Raw genomic sequence first — 23,879 nt, forward strand, 5'->3', positions numbered from 1 at the left:
GGGCTGTGAAAAGGTTGAAAAACACTGATCAGGTTAAGGAAGGGAAACCAAGAAGATCGGTAGGCTGAGTGCATCTTGAGGGACGTGACATGTATCAGTGACCTATAGCACAAGGGTTTACTCTCTGAATCAATGAAAGCTCACTAGTGTTACTTTCAAAGCAACAAGAAAATCATTTCCTTTCTGTTGTTTCTGCTCCTTGGGTTAGGTGCTGGGAGGATGGAGAGCAAATGAAAGAGATTAGAGTCTGACCTGCATGCCTAAGGAGTAGTGTCCTTTGAGAAGGATCCATGTCACACTGTGTACATGTAAGAGCCTTCACATTGAGAGGGGTCTGAGCACCTTCCTTAGGATGTGAGATAGAGCTAGATAGCATAGCCACAGGTAGGGGCCGGGAGTGCTATTATCAGATACTGAAGCAGTGGGGGAAAAGGAGAGCCAGGAAATGTTGAATTCAGTGAGGCTCTTCCATTTGGGACATTGAGGAGGCATTTTCAGGCAGAAGTGCCTCATTGTTGGCTAGCCTGGCTTTGCTTTACATGGCTTCTGGACCACCTGCCAGTCACAGTGGAGGCTCCTGTGGAGGTTACATATCTCAGGTGTAGCTTATGCTTATAATGTGCTCTAGAAAAGAAAAGCTCACAAAGACAGAAATCTAGGCTGCCATTCCTGTCACCCACAGGCTTCCAGAAAGCAGATTGTGCCCTCCCTACTAGCAGGTGGCACTGCTGTCTCTGGGAATTCCTGGAGAAGGTGAAATAATGGAACTGGCAAACCAGTAGCATGTAGCCTCAAGTCTAGAAGATCTTGAGAGGATCTGTGAGATCTCAGTTAAAGAGAAGCTCAAAGAAAATAGTTGTGAAAGCCAAACTGTTCCTATAAGGTTGGAATAATGGGTGTTGTAGAGACTGAGGGATGGTTGTGGTTACTTTGCTGGTTCTGTATGTGTGTTTGTGTGTAGCGGATGAGAAGGCGGAATGTAACATAACGATTAAGCATCATAATACAGGGTTTGAAAGCACTTTACATAAATTGGTTAATTGAATGTGAAGTTGAAATCATGATTCAATTAAAATTCCCAATAACTTCATACTTCTGATTCTTTGCTTGTGAAGCTAGTCTACACACATGGGTGGGATTTTGGAAGTATACATGTGACTTTTAAACCTGATCAATATCCAGTAATTACATACTTTGAAGGTAGGGGTGAGAGTATTAGTAAAAATAATGTTGGTTAATTATTCAGTATACTTTAGGGTTGGCACAACAGTCAGGTCAAAGTTATTCTCAAATCAGTCTCTTCTAAAACTTGAATCTTCTTAATAAGTATGGGTTTTCTTAAATTCTGTCCTTTTGAGATTGTATTCACAATCCAAAACGTGAACACCGGTTTTATTGACCTTACGAGCCAGGGTTCATTCATCCATTCTCTCTTTTGAAATAACTAGGTGTCTGTTCTTAGAAATGAACTTTGTAAACGTGATGTTTGAGGGAGATGGGTGTTGTTGCCAGTGATGGGAAGGTTACAGTGTATACTGAGGACATCAGCTTTGACCCTGACCCGGGTATAGTACGGGTACTTCCCAGGCTTTACAACCAAAAACATTGGGTGCCCATGGTCCATCTGCAGAACCCACCCACCTGTACACTGTAGGGAACAGGGACATGCTTTCCTCAGAAATTTGGGGGATGATTCTCAGCCCCCTGCCATGTTCACAGCATGACACCCTGCTGCAAGCAGATACTTGCCCCTCTAAGATTGTAGTAGAGAGCCTGCACCATACACTTGATGATCAGCTTCCTGGACACCTGACTTGAATTCATACAAGAAAAGTGAATGGACCCCTAAACCGATATACCTGATAACAGCTCTGGCCATCCAGAGACAGGATGCCAGAGCTCCAAATGTGAAAATAATCAAGCTTGCTTACTCAGGCCGCCCATTTGGGCATATCAAAACAAAACAAAGCAAGAAGCTACGACACAGTAAACAAATGTAAAAAAAAACTAATACAATAACTTATAGATGGCTTAGAGACAACAGTGCATATCATGTCACATAAACAAACAGACCACGATTGCCTGAACAAGCTCTCAAAACAAAGAATCAAGGGTTCTTCTAGATGAACGTGTCTTCCTGCAATTATCAGAGGCAGAATACAAAAGATTAATAAACAAAACCCTTTAAGACATTAAGAAGGAAATGAGGCAATGTGCAGAACAACCCAAGGAAGACACAGATAAAGCAGTTGAAAAATCAAAAAGATTATTCAGGAACATAATGAAAAATTTAATAAGCTGGAAAAATCCATAGACAGATAGCAATGAGAAATTCAGAAGATTAACAATAAAATTACAGAATTAGACAACTCAGTAGAAAGTCAGAGGAGCAGAATTGAGCAAGTGGAAGGCAGAATTTCTGAAATTGAAGAAATTGGCACCAATATAGTTGAAGAAAACCCAGATAAAAGAATTTTAAAAAAATGAAGAAAATTTAAGAATCATGTGGGTCTTTATCAAGAGAAATAACTTATGAGTAATTGGAGTACCAGAACAGGGAGGGATAACAGAAAATACAGAGAGAATTACGGAGGATTTGCTGGCAGAAAACTTCCCTGGTATCGTGAAAGATGAGAAGATATCTATCCAAGATGCTCATCGAACTCCACATAAGGTAGATTTTAAAAGAAGGTCATGAACACATAACCAAACTTGCCAAAACCAAAGATAAAGGGAGAATTTTAAGAGCAACTAGGGATAAACAAAGTCACCTACAAAGGAGAGTTGAAAAGAATAAGTTCAGACTACTCGTCCGAAACTATGCAGGTAAGAAGGCAGTGGGATGACTTATCTAAGAAATTGAAGGGAAAAAATTGCCAGCCAAGAATCACATATCCAGCAAAGCTGTCTCTCAAATATAAAGGTGAAATTAGGATATTTCCAGATAAACAGAAGTTCAGGGAAGTCGTAAAAACCAAACCAAAACTGCAAGAAATACTAAAGGGAGTCCTTTGGTTAGAAAATCAGTAATATCAGGTATCAACCCAAGACTAGAATACTGGGTATAGCAATCAGAAGTCAACCCAGATAGGGAAATCACAAAAATAAATCAAGATAAAAAAAAAACGCTTAAAACAGGGAGACAGCGATGTTACTATGTAATAGAGGTCAACATTAAAACAATAAAGAGGGACTACAAAGTGTAGTCATGGGTCTTTCATATAGAGAAAAGACAAGGTGATACGAAGAAATAAAAGTTAGGTTTAAATATATAAATATAGGGGTAAATAATAAGGTAACCACAAAGGAGACAAACTGTCCTACACATCAAAATAAAATACAAGAAAAAAATAGAGACTCCTTGGAAACAAAATCAACAACAACGAATAGGAGAAAAGGACAATATGTAAAGATACTCAGGGCATAAAATTAAGCGGGAGAAAGAAACTGACAACAACACTGAAAAAAAGACATCAAAATGATAGCACTAAATTCATACCTCTCCATAATTACGCTGAATGTAAATGGCCTAAATGCACGTATAAAGAGACAGAGAGTGGCAGAATGGATTAGAAAACACGATCTGTGTATCTGCTGCCTATAAGAGTCTTACCTTAGACTTAGAGACACAAACAAAAACTCAAAGGATGGAAAAAAAGTATATCATGCGAACAACAATTAAAAAACAGCAGGCGTGTCAGTATTAATTTCTGACAAAATAGACTTTAAAGTTAAATCCATCGTAAACGATAAGGAAGGATACTATATAACGATAAAGGGGACAATATACCAAGAGGATATAACCATACTATTTGTGCACCCAGTGATTGGGCTGCAAGATACATAAAACAAACGCTACCAGCATTGAAAAGTGAGATAGACAGCTCCACAATAATAGTAGGAAACCTCAACACACCACTTTCAGTGAAGGACAGGACATCCAGGAAAAAGCTCAGTAAAGACACGGAAGATCTAAATGCCACAATAAACAAACTTGACCTCATAGACATGTACAGAACACCCAACAGCAGCCAAGTGTACTTTCTTTTCTAGTGCACGTGGAATATTCTCTAGGATAGACCACATATTTGGTCATACAGCAAGCCTTAGCAGAATCCAAAACATTGAAATATTACAAAGCACCTTCTCTGACCATAAGGCCATAAAAGTAGAAATCAATAACAGAAAAAGCAGGGAAAGGAAATCAAACACTTGGAAATTGAACAATACCCTTCTCAAAAAAGACTGGAGTATAGAAAACATTAAGGATGGAATAAAGAAATTCATAGAATCCAATGAGAATGAAAACACTTCCTATCAGAAACTTTGGGACACAGCAAAAGCAGTGCTCAGAGGTCAACTTATATCAATAAATGCACAGAAAGAAAAAGAAGAAAGGGTCAAAATCAAAGAATTATCCCTAAAACTTGAACAAATAGAGGAGAACAGACAAACCAACAAAAAAACCTCAGGCAGCAGAAGAAAACAAATAATAAAAATTAGAGCAGAATCGAAGTAGAAAATAGAAAAACAATTGAAAGAATTAACAAGACCAAAAGCTGGTTCTTTGAAAAAATCAACAAAATTGAAAAACTACTGGCGAAACTCACAACAGAAAAATAGAAGAGGAAGCAATTAACCCAAATAAGAAATGAGATGGGCCATATCACAACAGATCCAACTGAAATTAAAAGAATCATATCAGATTACTGTGAAAAATTGTACTCTAAGAAATTTGAAAACCTAGAAGAAATGGATGAATTCTAGAAACACATTACCTACCTAAAGTAACACAGAGGTCAAACAACTATATAGACTCATAACGAAAGAAGAGATTGAGTTCTACCATACTTTTGGAGAAGAGTTTACACCACTACTGCTAAAGGTATTTCAGAGCATAGAAAACCACGTAATTCTCCCAAACTCATTCTATAAAGCCAGCGTATTCTGGATACCAAAACAAGGAAAAGACACCACACAAAAAGAAAACTCCAGACCTATATCCCTAATGAACTTAGATGCAAACATCCTCAACAAAATTCAAGCCAATAGAATTCAACAACATATGAAAAAAATAATTCACCATGACCAAGTGGGATTCATACCAGGTATCCAGGGATGGCTCAACATTAGAAAAACAATTAATGGAATCCATGATATGAATAAAAGACAAGAATCACATGATTTTATCAATTGATGCAGAAAAGGCATTTGACAAAGTTCAACACTCATTCATGATAAAAACTCTCAGCAAAATAGGAATAGAAGGCAAATTCCTCGACATAATAAAGGGTATTTATACAAAGCCAACAGCCAACATCACCCTAAATGAAGAGAGCCTGAAAGCATTCCCATTGAGATCAGGAACCAGACAAGGATGCCCTTTATGACCACTGTTATTCAACATTGTGCTGGATGTCCTAACCAGAGCAATTAGGCTAGATAAAGAAATAAAGAGCATCCAGATTGGCAAAGAAGTCAGAGTATCTCTATTTGCAGATGACATGATCCTTATACACAGAAAAGGCTAAGAAATCCTCCAGAAAACTACTGAAACTAATAGAAGGGTTCAGCAGAGTATCAGGATAGAAGATAAACATACAAAACTCAGTTGGGTTCCTTTACATCAACAAAAAGAACCTTGAGGAGGAAATCACCAAAGCAATACCATTTATGCTAGCCCCCAAAAAGATAAAATACTTAGGAATAAATCTTAGCAGAGATGTAAAAGACTTGTACAAAGAAAACTACAAAACACTTCTGCAAGAAACCAAAAGAGACCTACGTAAGTGGAAAAACATACCTTACTCATGGATAGAAAGACTTAACATTGTAAAAATGTCTTTTCTACCAAAAGCGAATTGCAGATTTAATGCAATTCCGATCCAGATTCCAAAGACATTTTCTAATGAGATGGAGAAACAAATCACCAACTTCATATGGAAGGGAAAGAGACCTTGGATATGTAAAGCATCACTGAAAAAGAAGAACATAGTGGGAGGCCTCACTCTACCTGATTTTGGAACCTGTTATACCACCACAGTAGTCAAAACAGCCTGGTACTGGTACAACAACAGATACATAGACCAATGGAACAGAATTGAGAATCCAGACATAATTCCATCCACAGATGAGCAGTAGATATTTGACTAAGACCCAAAGTCAGTTAATTGGGGCAAAGACAGTCTTTTTAACAAATGGTGCTGGTATGACTGGATATCCATCTCCAAAAAAAGGAAAGAAGACCCATACCTCACACCATGCACAAAAATGAACTCAAAATAGATCAAAGACCTAAATACAAAATTTAAAATGATAAAGATCATTTTAAACAGTACTAGCATCTGAGTTTATTTGAAGGCATCCTGTCCTAGTTTGTTGTTACAGTGTATTTTGGATGTAGGCTTTCTTTTGGAGAGGAAAGAAAGGTGAAGGTGGAGGAGGCAGGAAGGAGGCTGTTCAGAAGAGCAGTCAGGAAAGTGCTCTTCGTGGAGGGATCTTGTAATGTGAAAGTCACGCATGCATAAGTAGACCAGAGGACATAGAGAAGTAACCCCCCAAATCAAAATATCTTTTCAAATGACTGCTGATCCAGAAGAGTTGTTGCAGGTGATTAATGAAGACCAGAGACTGTTTGCAGAAGTCTCTTTGTTCTAGAGCCTTTCCTTTTCTGTCTCCTCTCTTTTGGAATATGGAAAAAGTTGTCTTCAACATATGCCTTTGATAAATGCTTTACTTTAATACGTGTGTTCTTTTGTTACTCTTCAGAACTGTGTGTCGGAAAGGTGAAAAACGCTGTAATCCTGATCTAGACCTGAGTGATGTACGTTATTTTAGTAGAAAGCACCAACTTGACTCTAAGGCAGGGTCAGTGCAGGTATTAGATGTAAACCATCCTGGCAGGCTTGTGTTCACCCTTGCGGTGTTTTCTGGCCTCTGTAGTGTTAGATACACTTGCAAAGCTTATAACAAATGTGGACAGATCTTGGATCTAATAGGTGGAGAAGCCGTCTTAGACAGGTAGCCTTGTTTATTTATATCCTCTCTACCCTGTGTTTATAGTACTAAGTGTTAAGTTTTTACTAGAAGGAAAGGGGCACTTCTGTGTAGCATAAAGGGGACAGTGAGAGAAGCTGTTTTAGTAGATAGGTTGGTGTCTTAGTCATCTAGTGCCACTGTAACAGAAATGCCACAAGTGGATGGCTTTAACAAAGAGAAATTTGTTCTCTCGTACTTTAGGCATCCAGAAGTCGAAATTCATGATGCTAGCTCCAGGGGAAGGCTTTTTGTCTGTGTGAGCTCCGAGGGAAGGTCCTTGTCATCAATCTTCCCATCCTAGGAGCGTCTCAGTGCAGGGGCCTTGTGTCCAAAGGAGGCGCTCCCCTCCTGGTTCTGCATTCTTGGTGGTAGAAGCTCCCCATGTCTCTGTACTCACTTCTCCCTTGTATATCTTGAAAGAGATCGATTTAAAATACAAACTAATTTTGTAGATTGAGTTTTGCCTCATTAACATGAGTACCCCTAATCCCACCTCATTACCATCATAGAGGTAGGATTTACAATGCATAGGAAATTACATCATATGACTGACTGGTGGACAGTCATACAATACTGGGAATCATGGTCCAGCCAAGTTGACAAACATTTTAGGGGGGACACAATTCAATCCATGAGAGCTGGTGTTTGAATAGTTGAAATTTTCATTCCAGTGCTGCTCAAAGTGTGGTCCTAGCAGCATCAGCATTATCTGGGAACTTGTTAAAGATGTAAATGATTGGAGCTCAACCCAGACCTCCTGAATCAGAAACTTGGGGTTGGAGCTCAATAATCTGTGTTTTAACAAGCCCTCCATGATTCTGATGTATGTTAAAATTCGGGAGTACTGCTCTAGTGATGCGTGATATGGTGAAATCTTATGCATAGTGTCTGTGTGTGTATGGAGGGCAAGGGTTAAGGAAGTGTTTTATCAGGTAGTTGGAGGATGAGTAAGACTGTCTTGTGATATACTTTTGGATTATTTTCCCAGTCCATGGTGTAAGCCTTTAACTATGCTGTCCAGTACAATAGCCACCAGCCACATGTGGCTATTTATTTTTAAATTAATATAATTAAATACAATTAAAAAACTTATTCAGTCGAAGTAGCTACCTTTCAAGTGCTTAGAAGCCGCATGTGCTTAGTGTTGCCTTATTGGAGAGCACAGATGTAGAGCGTGTTCATCATCACAGAAAGTTCTATTGGACAGCACTGTTTCAGCCTGTAATGACCCCTGTTTGCCTCATACAGGCTGGAAACCCCCACTTGTAGTGATGGTGTGTTCTAGTTAAGTCAAGACCTCAACTCCTTTAAAGCAGAATTGAGTTTTGGACTTCTGTCCCCAAACCCCCGCCCTTGCTCCGCTGACCTTTGAAGTATTCAGTTTATCCTGGAAACTTCTTTGCTTTTGGTCCAGCCCAGTTGAGCTGACCTTCCGTGTATTGAGTATTGACCTTCCCTTCACCTAAAGTAGTTATTATCTACTAACTAATCACTAAATAACCATCTCCCTCCCTCCCTCCCTCCCCCCCGTAACCTCAACAGTATGTGTTCTTCTTAGTTTATACTATTTCTCAAGATCTTATAGTAATGGTCTTATACAATATTTGTCCTTTTGCCTGTGACTAATTTCACTCAGCATAATGCCTTCGAGGTTCCTCCATGTTATGAAATGTTTCACAGATTTGTCACTTCTTTATCGATGCGTAGTATTCCATTGTGTGAATATACCACAATTTATTTACCCATTCATCCGTTGATGGACACCTTGGTTGCTTCCAGCTTTTTGCTATTGTAAATAAACATGGGAGTGCATATATCTGTTCGTGTGAAGGCTCTTATTTCTCTAGGGTATATTCCGAGGAGTGGGATTTCTGGGTTGTATGGTAGTTCTATTTTTAACTGTTTAAGGAAACGCCAGATAGATTTCCAAAGTGGTTGTACCATTTTACATTCCCACCAGCAGTGTATAAGAGTTCCAATCTCTGCGCAGCCTCTCCAACATTTATTATTTTGTGTTTTTTGGCTTAATGCCAGCCTTGTTAGAGTGAGATGGAATCTCATCGTAGTTTTAATTTGCATTTCTCTAATGCCTAATGATCGAGAGCATTTTCTCATGTATCTGTTAGCTGCCTGAATATCTTCTTTAGTGAAGTGTGTGTTCATATCCTTTGCCTACTTCTTGATTGGGTTGTTTGTCTTTTTGTGGTTGAGTTTTAACAGAATCATACAGATTTTAGAGATCAGGCGCTGGTCGGAGATGTCATAGCTGAAAATTCTTTCCCAATCTGTAGGTGGTCTTTTTACTCTTTTGGTGAAGTCTTTAGATGAGCATAGGTGCTTGATTTTTAGGAGCTCCCAGTTATTTAGTTTCTCTTCGTCATTTTTGGTAATATTTCATATTCTGTTTATGCCTTGTATTAGGGCTTCTAACATTGTCCCTATTTTTTCTTCCATGATCTTTATCGTTTTTGTCTTTATGTTTAGGTCTTTGATCCACTTGGAGTTAGTTTTTGTGCATGGTGTGAGGTATGGGTCCTGTTTCATTTTTTTGCCAATGGACATCCAGTTATGCCAGCACCATTTGTTAAAAAGACTATCTTTTCCCCAATTAACTGACACTGGGCCTTTGTCAAATATCAGCTGCTGATATGTGGATGGATTTATATCTGGGTTCTTAATTCTGTTCCATTGGTCTATGTGTCTGTTTTTGTACCAGTACCAGGCTGTTTTGACTACTGTGGCTGTATAATAGGTTCTAAAATCAGGTAGAGTGAGGCCTCCCACTTTCTTCTTCTTTTTCGGTAATGCTTTACTTATCCGGGGCTTCTTTCCCTTCCATATGAAGTTGGAGATTTGTTTCTCCATCACATTAAAAAATGTCGTTGCAATTTAGATCGGAACTGCATTGTATGTATAGATGGTTTTTGGTAGAATAGACATTTTTACTATGTTAAGTCTCCCTATCCATGAGCAAGGTATGTTTTTCCACTTATGTAGGTCCTTTTTAGTTTCTTGCTGTAGTACTTTGTAGTTTTGTTTGTATAAGTCTTTTACATCTTCGGTAAGATTTATTCCTAAGTATTTTATCTTCTTGGGGCCTACTGTGAATGGTATTGATTTGGTTATTTCCTCTTTGATGTTCTTTTTGTTGATGTAGAAGAATCCAAGTGATTTTTGTATGTTTATCCTATAACCTGAGACTCTTCTAAACTCTTCTATTAGTTTCAGTATTTTTCTGGAGGATTCCTTAGGGTTTTCTGTGTATAAGATCACGCCATCTGCAAACAGAGATAATTTTACTTCCTCCTTGCCAATCCGGATGCCCTTTATTTCTTTGTCTAGCCTAGTTGCTCTGCCTAGGACCTCTAGCACAATGTTGAATAAGAGCGGTGATAAAGGGCATCCTTGTCTGGTTCCCTTTCTTAAGGGAAATGCTTTCATGCTCTCTCCATTTAGAGTGATTTTGGCTGTTGGCTTTGTATAGATGCTCTTTATTATGTTGAGGATTTTTGTTAAATACCTATTTCCCTGAGAGTTTTTATCATAAATGGGTGTTGGACTTTGTCAAATACCTTTTCTGTATCAATTGATGAGATCATGTGGTTTTTGTCTTTTGTTTTATTTATATGGTGGATTACATTAATGGTTTTTCTAATATTAAACCAGCCTTGCATACCTGGTATAAATCCCACTTGGTCATGGTGGATTATTTTTTTTTTTTTGATATGTTGTTGAATTCTATTGTCTAGGATTTTGTTGAGGATTTTTGCATCTATGTTCATGATGGATATAGGTTTGTCATTTTCTTTTTTCATGATGTCTTTACCTGGTTTTGGTATCAGGGATATGGTGGCTTCATAGAATGAGTTAGGTAGTATTCCGTCATCTTCTATGCTTTGAAATACCTTTAGTAGTAGTGGTGTTAACTCTTCTCTGAAAGTTTGGTAGAACTCTGCAGTAAAGCCGTCTGGGCCAGGGCTTTTTTTTTTGTTGGGAGTTTTTTGATTACCGTTTCAATCTCTTTTTTTGTTATGGGTCTATTTAGTTGTTCTACTTCTGATTGTGTTAGTTTAAGTAGGTAGTGTTTTCCTGGGAATTCATCCATTTCTTCTAGGTTTGCAAATTTGTTAGAGTACAATTTTTCATAATAATCTGATATGATTCTTTTAATTTCAGTTGGGTCTGTTGAGATGTGGCCCATCTCGTTTCTTATTCGGGTTATTTGTTTCCTTTCCTGTATTTCTTTAGTCAGTCTGGCCAATGGTTTATCAATTTTGTTAATTTTTTCAAAGAACCAGCTTTCGGCTTTGCTAATTCTTTGAATTGTTTTTCTGTTCTCTAATTCATTTAGTTCAGCTCTAATTTTTATTATTTGTTTTCTTCTGGTGCCCGATGGATTCTTTTGTTGCTCACTTTCTATTTGTTCAAGTTGTCGGGACAGTTCTCTGATTTGGGCTCTTTCTTCTTTTTGTATGTGTGCATTTATCGATATAAATTGACCTCTGAGCCCTGCTTTTGCTGTGTCCCAGAGGTTTCGATAGGAAGTGTTTTCATTCTCATTGCATTCTATGAATTTCTTTATTCCGTCCTTAATGTCTTCTATAACCCAGTCTTTTTTCAGCAGGGTGTTGTTCAGTTTCCAAGTATTTGATTTCTTTTCCCTAATTTTTCTGTTATTGATTTCCATTTTTATGGCCTTATGGTCTGAGAAGATGCTTTGTAGTATTTCGATGTTTTGGATTCTACAAAGGTTTGTTTTATGACCTAATATGTGGTCTATTCTAGAGAATATTCTGTGTGTGCTAGAAAAAAAAGTATACTTTGCAGCTGTTGGGTGGAGAGTTCTATATAAGTCAATGAGGTCAAGTTGGTTGATTGTAGCAATTAGGTCTTCCGTGTCTCTATTGAGCTTCTTATTGGAGGTCCTGTCCTTCTCCGAAAGTGGTGTGTTGAAGTCTCCTACTATAATTGTGGAGGTGTCTATCTCACTTTTCAGTTCTGTTAAAATTTGATTTATGTATCTTGCAGCCCTGTCATTGGGTGCATAAATTTTTAATATGGTTATATCTTCCTGGTCAATTGTCCCTTTTATCATTATGTAGTGTCCTTCTTTATCCTTTGTGGTGGATTTAACTTTAAAGTCTATTTTGTAAGGAATTAATATTGCTACTCCTTTTTTTTTTTTTTTGCTTATTCTTTGCTTAATATGTTTTTTTCCATCGTTTGAGTTTTAGTTTCTTTGTGTCTCTAAGTCTAAGGTGTGTCTCTTGTAGGCAGCATATAGACGGATCGTGTTTCTTTATCCAGTCTGAGACTCTCTGTCTCTTTATTGGTGCATTTAGTCCATTTACATTCAGTGTAATTATAGATATGTGTTTAGTGCTGTCATTTTGATGCCTTTTTATGTGTGTTGTTGACAATTTCATTTTTCCACTTACTTTTTTGTGCTGAGACGTTTTTCTTTGTAAATTGTGTGTTCCTCATTTTCATAGTAGTTGACTTCATGTTTGCTGAGTCTTTAGTTTTTCTTGGTTTTTATTTTGAATTATAGAATTGTTAGACCTCTTTGTGGTTACCTTAATATTTACCCCTATTTTTCTAAGTAAAAACCTAACTTGTATTGTCCTATATCGCCTTGTATCCCTCTCCATATGGCAGTTCTATGCCACCTGTATTTAGTCCCTCTTTTTGACTATTGTGATCTTTTACATATTGACTTCAATGATTCCCTGTTTTGAGTGTTTTTGTCTTTTTAAAATTAATCTTAATTTGTTTTTGTGATTTCCCTATTTGAGTTGATATGAGGATGTTCTGCTCTGTGACCTTGTGTTGTGTTGTTATCTGACGTTATTGATTTTCTGACCAAACAATTTCCTTTAGTATTTCTTGGAGCTTTGGTTTGGTTTTTGCAAATTCTCTAAGCTTGTGTTTATCTGTGAATGTTTTAATTTTGCCTTCATATTTGAGAGAGAGTTTTGCTGGATATATGATCCTTGGCTGGCAGTTTTTCTCCTTCAGTGCCCTATATATGTCATCCCATTGCCTTCTTGACTGCATGGTTTCTACTGAGTAGTCTGAACTTATTGATTCTCCTTTGTAGGAGACCTTTCTTTTCTCCCTGGCTGCTTCTAAAATTTTCTCTTTATCTTTAGTTTTGGCAAGTTTGATGATAATATATCTTGGTGATTTTCGTTTTGGATCAGTCTTATATGGGGTTCAATGAGCATGTTGGATAGATATCCTTTTGTCTGTCATGATGTCAGGGAAGTTTTCTGCCAACAGATCTTCAACAATTCTCTCTCCATTTTCTGTTATCCCTCCCTGTTCTTGGACTCGAATCACACGCAAGTTATTCTTCTTGATAGAGTACCACATGATTCTTAGGGTTTCTCCATTTTTTTAAATTCTTTTATCTGATTTTTTTTCAGCTATATGGGTATCCATTCCCTTGTCCTCCAGAACCCCCACCCTGCATTCCAGTTGTTCAAGTCTGCTCCTCTGACTTCCTATTGAGTTGTCTAATTCTATAATTTTACTGCTAATCTTTTGGATTTCTGAATGCTGCCTCTCTATCGATTCTTGAAGCTTATTAATTTTTCCACTATGCTCTTGAATAATCTTTTTGAGTTCTTCAACTGCTTTATCAGTGTGTTCTTTGGCTTTTTCTGTAGATTCCCTTATTTCATTTCTGAGGTCATCCCTGATGTCTTGAAGCATTCTGTAAATTAGTTTTTTATATTCTGCATCTGGCAATTCCAGGATTGTATCTTCATTTGGGAAAGATTTTGATTCTTTAGTTTGGGGAGTTGTAGAAGCATTCATGGTCTGCTTCTTTATGTGGTTTGATATCGACTGCTGTCTCCGAGCCATCTCTAAGATATTGTAGTGATTTATTCTATATTTGCTCACTGAGTCTTATCTTGTTTTGTTTTCTTTCAATATATGTAGATGGGCTACTCAATTGTGCTGTCTTGATTGTTGTAGCCCTTGACTTACTTATGACCTATTACCAGCTGGTTTGGGCTGTTACCAAATACATAAGTCTAAGAGTCCATTCACTATTCTTGAGTAGAATCTGATTTTGGGTCATCAAGTATGTGGTGCATACTGTCACGTATCCACCTGAGAGGTAATGGTGATAGTTGTGTGCACCAAATTCTAGTAGCAGCAGGGGCTCACACTCCAGGGGGTGGGGGGGCAGGGTGCTGACAGGCTTCTCCCAAGTGCCGGTGAGGTAGGTGTGTCTCTATTCCTAAAGCACTTTGGTGGGTGGGCTCTGCAGCTGTACCTTAGGCCCCCAATGCAAGTACCTGTACAGATTGGTAGGTGTCACCATCGTCAGACCCCTAAGGCAGGAGGCTAGGTGGTCTGGGGGGGAGCTTTAGCCCTCAGTTCCCTGTTGTGGGTCAGTGAGGGCTCTGTTGAATACGCAGAGATATCAGACCTGGGAAACTTGTCTTTCCAGTAATCTGCTAAAACAATTACAGTCAGATCCCTATCAGAATTGCCCTTGCATTATAATAGCCACCTTGTTCCCTGTATGGATGAAAGCCCAAAACTGTGGATCACATATGCTTGGCTGGAGCTGATTCTGTGTTTTTAGTCCAATTAGGGAAGGATTTTTGGTCCCTGGGTTTTTTGTAGCTGATTCTCTCAGGCCAGAAGAATGGGTTAGGAAAAGACCAAAAAAGAAAAGAAAGAAAAACCGCAGTGCAATTCACTCTCTGGCTCAGGAAATTCCAATGTTAATGAAGCCGCTTGGGAAGGGGAGGGGAGGGTTCAGATAAATAGGAGAGAGTAGCACCCCAGAATATAGACAAAGTTACTTATCCTGCTTGGGATGACTGTTTTATCTGAGATTCCTGAGGGGCGCTTCGACTGTGTGCACTGGCTGCATAGAGATTGCCCCTGAGGGTCAGGCCCGCGTCCCTTGCTTACGCTGTCTCAGAAGCCGTGGTTAGTTCCTTTGCTCCCAGTCCAAAGCCCAGGGCCAAGTTTCCCTGGCTGGGACGCCGCACTCCCAGCTCCAAAACCAGTCACTGCCTCCCGGTGTCTTCTCCTCCTGTCAGCCGTGTCGCTGCGTTGTATGCACTGGCTGGGCTTCTCTCGAGGTCACTTCTTGGGGGTAGGGCCGTGTGCCGTGTTTGCGCTGTCTCAGGATGTCGTGCTTAGCTCCGCTGCGCCCAGTCCAAAGCCCGGCGCAAAGGTTTCCTGACTGGGACGCTGGCTCCAGGCTCCAAAAACAGTCGCTGCTTCCCCGTGGTTGTTCATTCTCAGTCTCTGTCACTGAGGTCAACTCTTTAGGTCTGTGTTTGATGGGAATCATGGCCTAACCAAGTTGTTACACGTAATACAATTTTGGGGTGACAATACAATCCATGACATAGGGTGAGAAGAAATTTAAAGTCTCATTAGTATTTTTTTTTAATACCAAAGTTTTATTGTGAAATAAGAAACAGATATAAAAAGGGGAGGGGAGAAGGGATGTAGGCAAAGAATGCAAATGTGCTTTCCAAAGTGCAAAAGAAATCAGGCTCTGAGTGTCTGGTTGCAGTTAGATGTGGTGGTAGATACGGATTCCATGTAAAAGCTGGAATCCTTCAGGGAGTGGAATGGGGTGAGGTTTCCTTTTAGGTGCTGAAGTTTACCTAGAGGCTAGACAGGACGTGGCTAGGCCAGCAGAAAAGGAACTAGGAAATTCCTTCCCCTTAACCAGCTGCCCAGTCAATCCATCAACCAACAGGGACAGGGGACCAGCACTCCCCAGAGGCCAAGTCCCAGATGCCATGTAATCTGAGAAGGTTTTAAGGCCAGGCAGCCTGGTGACTTCCAGCCCTACGGGATCTTTGAGTCATACATATATCATTTCATTAACCTCACAGCAAACCCCACGAGGTAGGTGGTAGGTATCAGCATTTTATAGACATGCACATTGCTGTCAGGAGAAATAAAACCCCTTGAGATAGTTCCCCTGGCTAGTCTGTTACTGGTCTAGGCTTCCAACCCAGGTATGGTAAGTTCTATGACTGCTTTTAAAATCTAATTCTTACGTGCAGGAACGCCATCCTATCTCTTCCAAGTATTCCTTATAGTAAAAACCTTACAATCTAAGCTGGATTGTCCCAGCTCCCTCATGCCCCCCAGAACACCAGTGTAGGCCAGCTTCTTTAGTGGAGGCCCATGCCAAGGTAAGTGAAGAGTTCTTGAGTGTTTTCGAGACACACCTGTATCAAGTAGGGGTTCAAGCATATGAATTTCAAAATGGTAGGAAAGGAGGGCAGGGGCAGGGTGTGTAAATGGGGGACAGGAAGTGAAGGACGTCAGTCTGAGTCAGGCCCCTCTCTCTTGAACATTAGTTTTTTACAGTGGGTGGTAGATTCCCCTTTCTTAGAGTTTGGAAGGCTGCATTGAGCCCTGCTCCCCTCTGGCTGCTTCCCAGCCTGGGCATCCTTCAGCTCCAATGCCTCGTTCAACTCTAGGAACATCTTGAAGCATTCATGCCCACGGATCTTAAGGGTGAAATATTTTTCATCCACTGGCTTCTTCTTTGGCTCGGTAGAGGAGCTGGTGCTGGTGGGCAGTGCTTACTTAGTGATCCTCTCAGAGGGTGGCTCCCACTTGTTGTGGAAATTTTCTTCCTCTGTACATCTGTCTCTCCCAGAACAGTACAAATATGCACCTCGAAACTGTTGTGTCCTAGCAGATTACCATCGGAGTCTTCCAGTGTGATGATGGTGAGGATGGGTTCCCCCCCCCATGCAGGAGCTGCTACACATGAAGTGGATGGTGGTAGTCAGAACCGACCTGAGGTAGCTCATAGGGTAACCCACACTATGTCGAAGAGTAATGGTGTCCTACAAATATCAGCACGCAGGATTCCTCCCACCTGGATAAGATGCTGAGGAGCGGCCAGGCCATCACTATAGTCGGAGTAGCACTCAAGGTGGGGGCAGTGCTGCATGACCTCTGTCATATGCTGACGTCTGGTAGATGGCCATGGTGTGAACACAGGTGCTGGGGTGGGGTGGGGTGGTGAGCTGAGCTACGGCTGCACTGGACAGGTCTTTGCCAGCTGGCAAAACAGCTTGTTAAGGTCAGGGGAGTACGTGCAGGTGACAGACTTGGCTGTCCCAGAATGCAGGAAGCCAAGATGGAAACCACAGTTGCTGCAGTAGGTCTTCTGGGAAGGGACAGAGGATGAAAGTGTCTAGGAGGTGGCTGGTGTAAGGGTGGCTGGTGCAGGGGCTGCTGATATTCCTTGAGCCCCAGCTTGGCTTTCTAGCCAGTCTGCAGCATCTTCTGGGAGTAGCAGATCGTCTACTGCCTCCGCTGCTGGGGACAGTGAGGGGGACAGAACCAGCTTCTCAGGAAGGAGTTTTCCCAAGTACGAAAAGGTCTCTTGACTCAGAAAGAGCTCAGTACTGAGATCTGACTGAGGCTCCTCCATTGCAGCTCCAGGGAAGTCAGTCTGTCCATGGAACCTCAGGGAAGCGTGTAACAGTCTTGGGAAGGACACTCCAAGCCCAGAAAGCAGGTGCCCCCAGAGTCCAGCAGCTAGCTGTGCCCCGGGTGGTGGCTTTGCACTTTTGACACATTAAGATTACTTCCCAGATAGTTATGCATTATCTTAGAATCACAAAGTCATAGCTAGAAAGAATCCCAGAGATGGTATAATTCAAACTTTTCATTTTATAGACAGGAAGTTTCAATTCAGAAACTAGGTGACCTGACCAAGCTAACAGAGCTAGTTAGTGGCAGAAAACAAGGGGTCTGAGACTGAAGCTTGGATCTCATCTGGGTCTTCCATTTCTCAGTGCTGCCTCCCTTCACCTGCCATCAGGACATAGAGGCTGGGGCCAAGAAAATCTCTTGGGAATTCCTTAATATAGGATTTTGAAGGCACAGCATGAATAGTGTTGGGTTTGGGGAGAAAGTCAAGGTTAGGCTTCTCTTTGCAGCTCATTCTTTTCTTCCCTGACTGATCCTGAGCAGGATTTTTTTACTGTGCCATCTTCGGGTTTTTAAAAACTTTTCTGCACACCATTTCCTGTAAGAAAAAAACCTTCACCATCCTAGAAGAGTCCTTCCCCAATCACTTGTTCTTAAACTGAGGTTCCCGAACTCCCAAAGGGCTAATGTTTTCAGGGTTCATCCATGTGGTAGCATGTATCTGAACTTCATTTTTCCTAGTGGCTGAATAATAGGCCATTGTGTGCATATTCCATGTTTTGTTTATCATCTGTTGATGGACTCTTGGGTAGTTTCTACATTTTGGCTGTTGTGAATAATGCTGCCATGAAAATTTGTGTAGAAGTATCTGTTTGAGTGCCTACTTTCAGATATTTTAGGTTTATACCTGGGAGTGGAATTGCTGGGTCATATGGTACTTCTGTGTTCAACGTTTTGAGAAACTGCTAAACAGTTTTCCACAGTGACTGCCATTTTACAATCCCACCAGCAATGCACAGGGTTCTAATTTCTCGACATGGCTTCTTTTTTAATAATAGTATTAGCATTATTCTGAGGATGGAGTTCTTGGCTTCAATAGGCTGTCAAAGAAGCCCATGCTACAAAGAATACTAATATTACGCTGTAGTCTACAGAAGATCCTGGAAAATCCCCAGGATGGGAGAATTCTTGATTGAGGAGTTAAAGGCCTTAAGGTGGAAGAGGGCTGTGAGGTGGAATATGGAAGTTTCAAGTAGTAGTTTAATCTTTATTAAAAATACTTAAAATTGCTCATTAAATGAAGATGCTGATATTGGCTCATCTTAAATTACTAACGAGTATGTAAAAAAAATTTTTTTTTATGTAAGTATTCATTTCCATTTACCATTCCTTGCTCGATAAGTACTCCTTCCTAATTTCGCCAAGACACTTTCAAATTCCCTTTGCTTTGTTGGAGATGACATGCGTGCTAAGTGGCTCCCCTCTTTTCCTCTCCGATTTGGTTTCCAGATACTCTGTGCCTTTCTGATTTATCACTTGGGAGTTTTTGACTCCTGTCTTTCACATCAGTGATCCTACATCTCATGTTCTTCTGTAAGCTCCTAGAACCCACCATCATCTCAGAGATGCAAAATAATTTACATGCCAGGATAAAAAAAAACAAACTTTACATTCTTTTGTCTTCAGGGTTCGCCACCAAAACCTGTGTTCCTCTTCTGCGAATTCATTGGTTTCCCTTTTCTATTTGCTACCCCAAATTCTCTCTTTTTGTGGTTATCCCCAAATAGGAATGACTCAGAATTTGTACGCATTGGAAACAAAACTCTCGTTTTTGCCAGAAAGTAAAAGGAAGGTAATTTGTGTTTAAATGACATTTTGGATATGGGGGACATAGCTTTGTTAGGGCTCACTGTATTTTGAAGATCATATGCCTAAAAAATCCCTGTTGCGTACCCTGTGACAGCTTGCCTGTATTTAGTACCCCGGTGGCCTTTCTTGGTGAATTTCACCTTCTGGGACCTTTCTGGGTATGGGCCAGAATCATACTTGTTCTAGCTTTAGTGAAGAGTAAAAATTCCTTTTCTTTAGAAGGCTATCATTGAGTTTATTTAATGACAGGAAAAAAAAAGTCAAATGTTTGCTTTCTAATCCTATCACACTACTAAGTTATTGAGAGATTTTGGGGGGGCATCAGTGATTTCTCAGAATTTGTTTCCTTGTTTTCAAAATAAGGGGGGTGGTAGTAGGTAGTAACTCCTTAAATTCTTCCTGTTCTCCAAACCCTGTGACTGTCAGATTCTATCTGATGCTAATACTAAACACATCCTAGAACTGCTGGCTAGTTGGGGATTCATTTATAATCAATTAAAGTCAGGACCAGGAAAATAATACTTTATCTCTACAGATCACTTTGTGGTTTACAAAACTATTCTCTAACTATCTCTTTTTACTCTCTTTTCTGTTCCTCTGAGGCCAGCAGCATTGACATCACCTGGGAACTTCCCAGAAAAGCACAATCTCAGACCTCGCCCTGTCCTCTTGAGTTAGAATTTACATTTTACCAAGATGCTCAGGTGATGTGCACGCACAAGGAGTCTGAGAACTGCTGCTTTGTCTCATTCTGAGCCTCCTAATGTGGTCGCGATGAGTTGGAACCAGTTCACCAGCACCTAACAACAGTAACAACAGTGACCCTCAGAGGAAGGCAGGGTATTTTACAGATGAGGAAATCAAGACTCAGAGTTGTTAAGTAACTAAGTCAAGGTTACTGTGCTTGTATCTTCTCCAAAATTTCTTGCTCTAAACCTAATGCAGCCAGAATGCTCATTAGAAGGGAGGATAGCAAAGCTTCATCTCACATGCTTTGGACATGTGATCAGGAGGGTCTAGCTGCAGAAGTAGAACATCATGTTTGGAAAAACAGAGGGTCACCAAAAAAGAGGAAAGCCCTCAGTGAGATGGATTGACACAGTGACTGAAACAATGGGCTCAAACATAGCAACAATTGTGAAGATGGCACAGGATCAGGCAGTGTTTCATTCTTTTGTACACAGGGTCTTTGGGAGTCAGAATTACTCGACGGCACCTAACAACAACAAACCTAATGCTGTCTTCTTGGTTGGGCTGGAGTCAGCCTTGTACAACAGAGACTCCTGGCAGCAGTCTGTGTGGTTAGTTCTAGGCAACTGGTGACTGAGTTCTAGCCAGCATAATGTGAGTGAAAGTAGGAAGTACTGTGATCCCTTTCTAGGGAAAAGACACAAACTCAAAAAGATAACTCCCATGTAGCTCCTCCATTGTGGTTTCCACTCCTAGCTGGCTTGAAAAGAGAAAACTCCCCAGAGCAACCTTGGTTTTCAAGGGCCAGGGGAGACTAGTGTAGGCACAGGTGTCTGTGTGTTGCAGGGGGTGATGCTCTGAACAGCGTAAGGGCCTGCCAACCATCCCCTGAGTGTCTATGAGGAAAGCGTATCCCTGTTCCCTGGAATGCACAGGTGAGTGTGTCCTACAGCTGGATCATGGGCACCCAATGCTTTTGGTTGTAAGGACTGGTAGGCACCGCTTATCCTTGGACCCCTGTTGTGGGTGGCTAGGTGACGTGGGTGGAGCCACCAGTCCTCAGGCCCCTGATGTGGGTAGGTCAGGACCCTGTTTAATAGGCAAATTGGTGTTAAACATCAAAAACCCACCTCTCCACCGTACAGCTGAGACAGTTGAAGTCAGATCTGATGCAGACATACCGCCGCAGTCTACCAAGAAGGGCCTAATGTCCTGAAATGGGCCCACACAGATCCGTGCAGGGGTTAAAGCTATTCAAAGTCCACGGACCATTTGTGCTTGGACAGGAGCCGCTTCTGTCCTGAGCTCCCCAGCTTAGTGGATCTGGCAGATTATTTTTTATTCCAAGGCCAGGAGGATGGCTCAGGGCACACAGCAGAACCTATCTCAGGCCCAGGAAATTGACAGCCACTGAAGCCGTCTTGGGGGCTGTGGGTGCGGTAAAATAAACGCAAGTACTTAGCTTTTGCCGAGAGTGCCGTTCTTCTCTGGTTTGTGAGACGTGAGTGGACTCTGCAGCTGGCTGTCTCTCCCTGAGGAAACCAGGTCCCTAACAGTACCTCCAGCCCTGCTGCGGTTGCTCCAGGGGATTGTGCCTGAGGGGAACTGGTTCCTGTCGAATCATGTCCAGCAACTCCTTGCTGCTTCCGAACCATCTCTCCCTTGTCCTGCCGCTCAGTCCGATTTCCGAACTTTGTCCTTGATGTTCAGGGATTCTACTTTGTCATATATGTAACCATTTCACTTGTTTTCTCAGGTCTTTGGTGTAAGTGGGACCTCCGGAAGCATCTGAATACTCTGCGATCTTGGCCCCGCCTCACCCCAGAGCAACCTTAGAAATGTTTTAGAGATGACAAGGCTGTTGTCAGCGTGGGTCCCTGGATCACTGCATTGAGGAGGCCCACTGCAGTGACGGATCTTTCACCTGTCCAGTATCTGTACAGGAGCCACAAGTAAACTTTTATTGAGCTTGAGCCGTTATATGTGTTTGGGTCTATTTCTTAAGTGCTTAGCCAACTGTAACAAAACAAATACATTCGAGCAGTGACTTAGTACTTGAAGTCATAGGTCTTTTGGCCTAATGCATTCATTCATTTCTTTTGTCTCTGGCAGTTGGTGATCAATGGATCGTGGTCTAGCATGCAGAAGTGAGTGAGTGGTGAAAAGCAGCAGAGCTGGTGGGTTGTGAAGACATGTGTTTGAAGGCTGCCACACTCTGTACTCCAGGGTAAGGCAAAGGCAGTAGCTGCCATTGTTACTCTGACTTTGCCAAGTCACAGGGACTCTTGTCTCTCCAGCCTCTCAGAGTCAGTGCAATGGGATGCCCTGCCTGTGAAAGGTTCCCAAAATCTCTATTGATTCAAGTGATTGACACTATGCCAATCAATAATTGTGAACAGGAAGCCATTAGGTTTTGGGTGATAGGATGGAATTCATTATGTGCATGGAAATACCTCAGGCATTATTAGGGATTTATTTACATGAGACGTGATTTTCCTTGAATCAGGGAAGGGTTATTGGGCCTTCCTGAGGTGTGTTGTCGAGAATGGGACCAGGTCTGATTGCCCTTTTCCTGTATCATATCAGGTTGTTAGTTCTGCCAGCTCACATTCCCTCAACCACTGTCCTCCTTCTCCATGGATCACTTTCCTTAACTGTTGTTTTGTTAATTACTTTTTCTAGAAAGGAAACAGCTTGCCAGAGTTGAAGATTCCAGGTTTGGTAGATAATAGCATTAGTAAAGCACATGGTTTTTGCCAGTTCCACTTTATCCTTCGTCACTGGCAGTCACATGTCAGGTAAGGAGCCCTGGTGGCACAATTGTTAAGCACTCGGCTGCTAACCATAAGGTTGGCAGTTCGAACCCACCCACCGGCTCCATGGGAGAAAGACCTGGGAATCTGAAGGCACCTAACAACAGTGAATCGGGTATTGGCATTGGGAGCATTATGACCAAGGCTGGGTTTGAGCTCTCATTTGTGCTGATGATTGTTGAGTCCAGAAGGAGAAAATCACTGTTTGGTGTCCCCTTCTCAGAGTCCAGGTGGAAGTCTGGGAAGAAGGGGTAGAAAAGATACCATGTCTCTTTCTGAACTCTCCAGCTTCTACAGCTTGAAGTAAAATCAGACTCCTTGAAAAGAAAATGACAACTAATGGAAATCTAGGCAGAACCAAGGATGGCTGGGAAAGAGGGGCAGGAAGTGAAAGATTAAAAAAGAAAAATTGTATTCAGCTTATAAACTGGTTGGAGTGTTGTTTTAAGCTTGCTTTAGTGCTTTGGAAACCCTGGTGGCGTATTGGTTAAGTCCTATGGCTGCTAACCAAAGGGTCAGCAGTTCAAATCTGACAGGTGCTCCTTGGAAATGCTATAGGGCAGCAGTACTCTGTCTTATAGGGTCACTATGAGTCGGAATCGACTCGACGTCACTAGGTTTGGTTTTCTTTTTGGTAGTACTTTGGAGCCCTTATTAGATAATGTCCCATTGCCCAGCCTCGGACAGGGAAGCCAGAAAGGCTGATGTCCTTAGATGCCTGACATGGCTCGGTAATGAGTGCAATTTAATGAACAAATCAGACAATTTGGGGCTGTAGATCTCTGGAGATTCCCATCAACATACATCATAACTGCTCTGGAGTGACGCGTGTGCGTGGAGATGAGCAAAGCAGAGAAAAGGCAGCTGCAGAAGCATGTCAGCAACTGAAGACTCCAGGTGAGCAGCAAGGCACAGGCAGACCTCAGCTCAGGGGATGGAGGTCGCTAAGGAGCTGGTCTTTGCCAGGTTTTCTCAATAAAGGAAAAGAGTTGGGCTTTGTGAGCTCTACTCATTTTCCTC

General features: G+C 41.2%; 1 protein-coding gene, 1 long non-coding RNA gene and 1 pseudogene across 5 annotated transcripts in view; 1 reads left to right on the forward strand and 2 right to left on the reverse strand.

Annotated features, from left to right (window-relative positions):
• Positions 1-23,879, reverse strand: part of LOC126068310 (ral guanine nucleotide dissociation stimulator-like) — a 1,065,244-nt gene that overhangs the window by 860,405 nt on the left and 180,960 nt on the right. The gene's annotated exons all lie outside the window — the stretch shown is intronic.
• On the reverse strand, positions 16,359-17,485 carry LOC126068330 (cellular tumor antigen p53-like; annotated as a pseudogene).
• LOC126068378 (uncharacterized) overlaps positions 21,850-23,879 on the forward strand; it is a 65,553-nt gene continuing 63,523 nt past the window's right edge. Inside the window, exons 1-2 of the long non-coding RNA XR_007515665.1 lie at positions 21,850-21,998; positions 22,159-22,273. This is a non-coding gene — a long non-coding RNA (uncharacterized LOC126068378). The remainder of the gene's footprint in view (positions 21,999-22,158; positions 22,274-23,879) is intronic.

Source organism: Elephas maximus, chromosome 27 (assembly GCF_024166365.1).
Source record: "Elephas maximus indicus isolate mEleMax1 chromosome 27, mEleMax1 primary haplotype, whole genome shotgun sequence".
Taxonomy (NCBI): Eukaryota; Metazoa; Chordata; class Mammalia; order Proboscidea; family Elephantidae; genus Elephas; species Elephas maximus.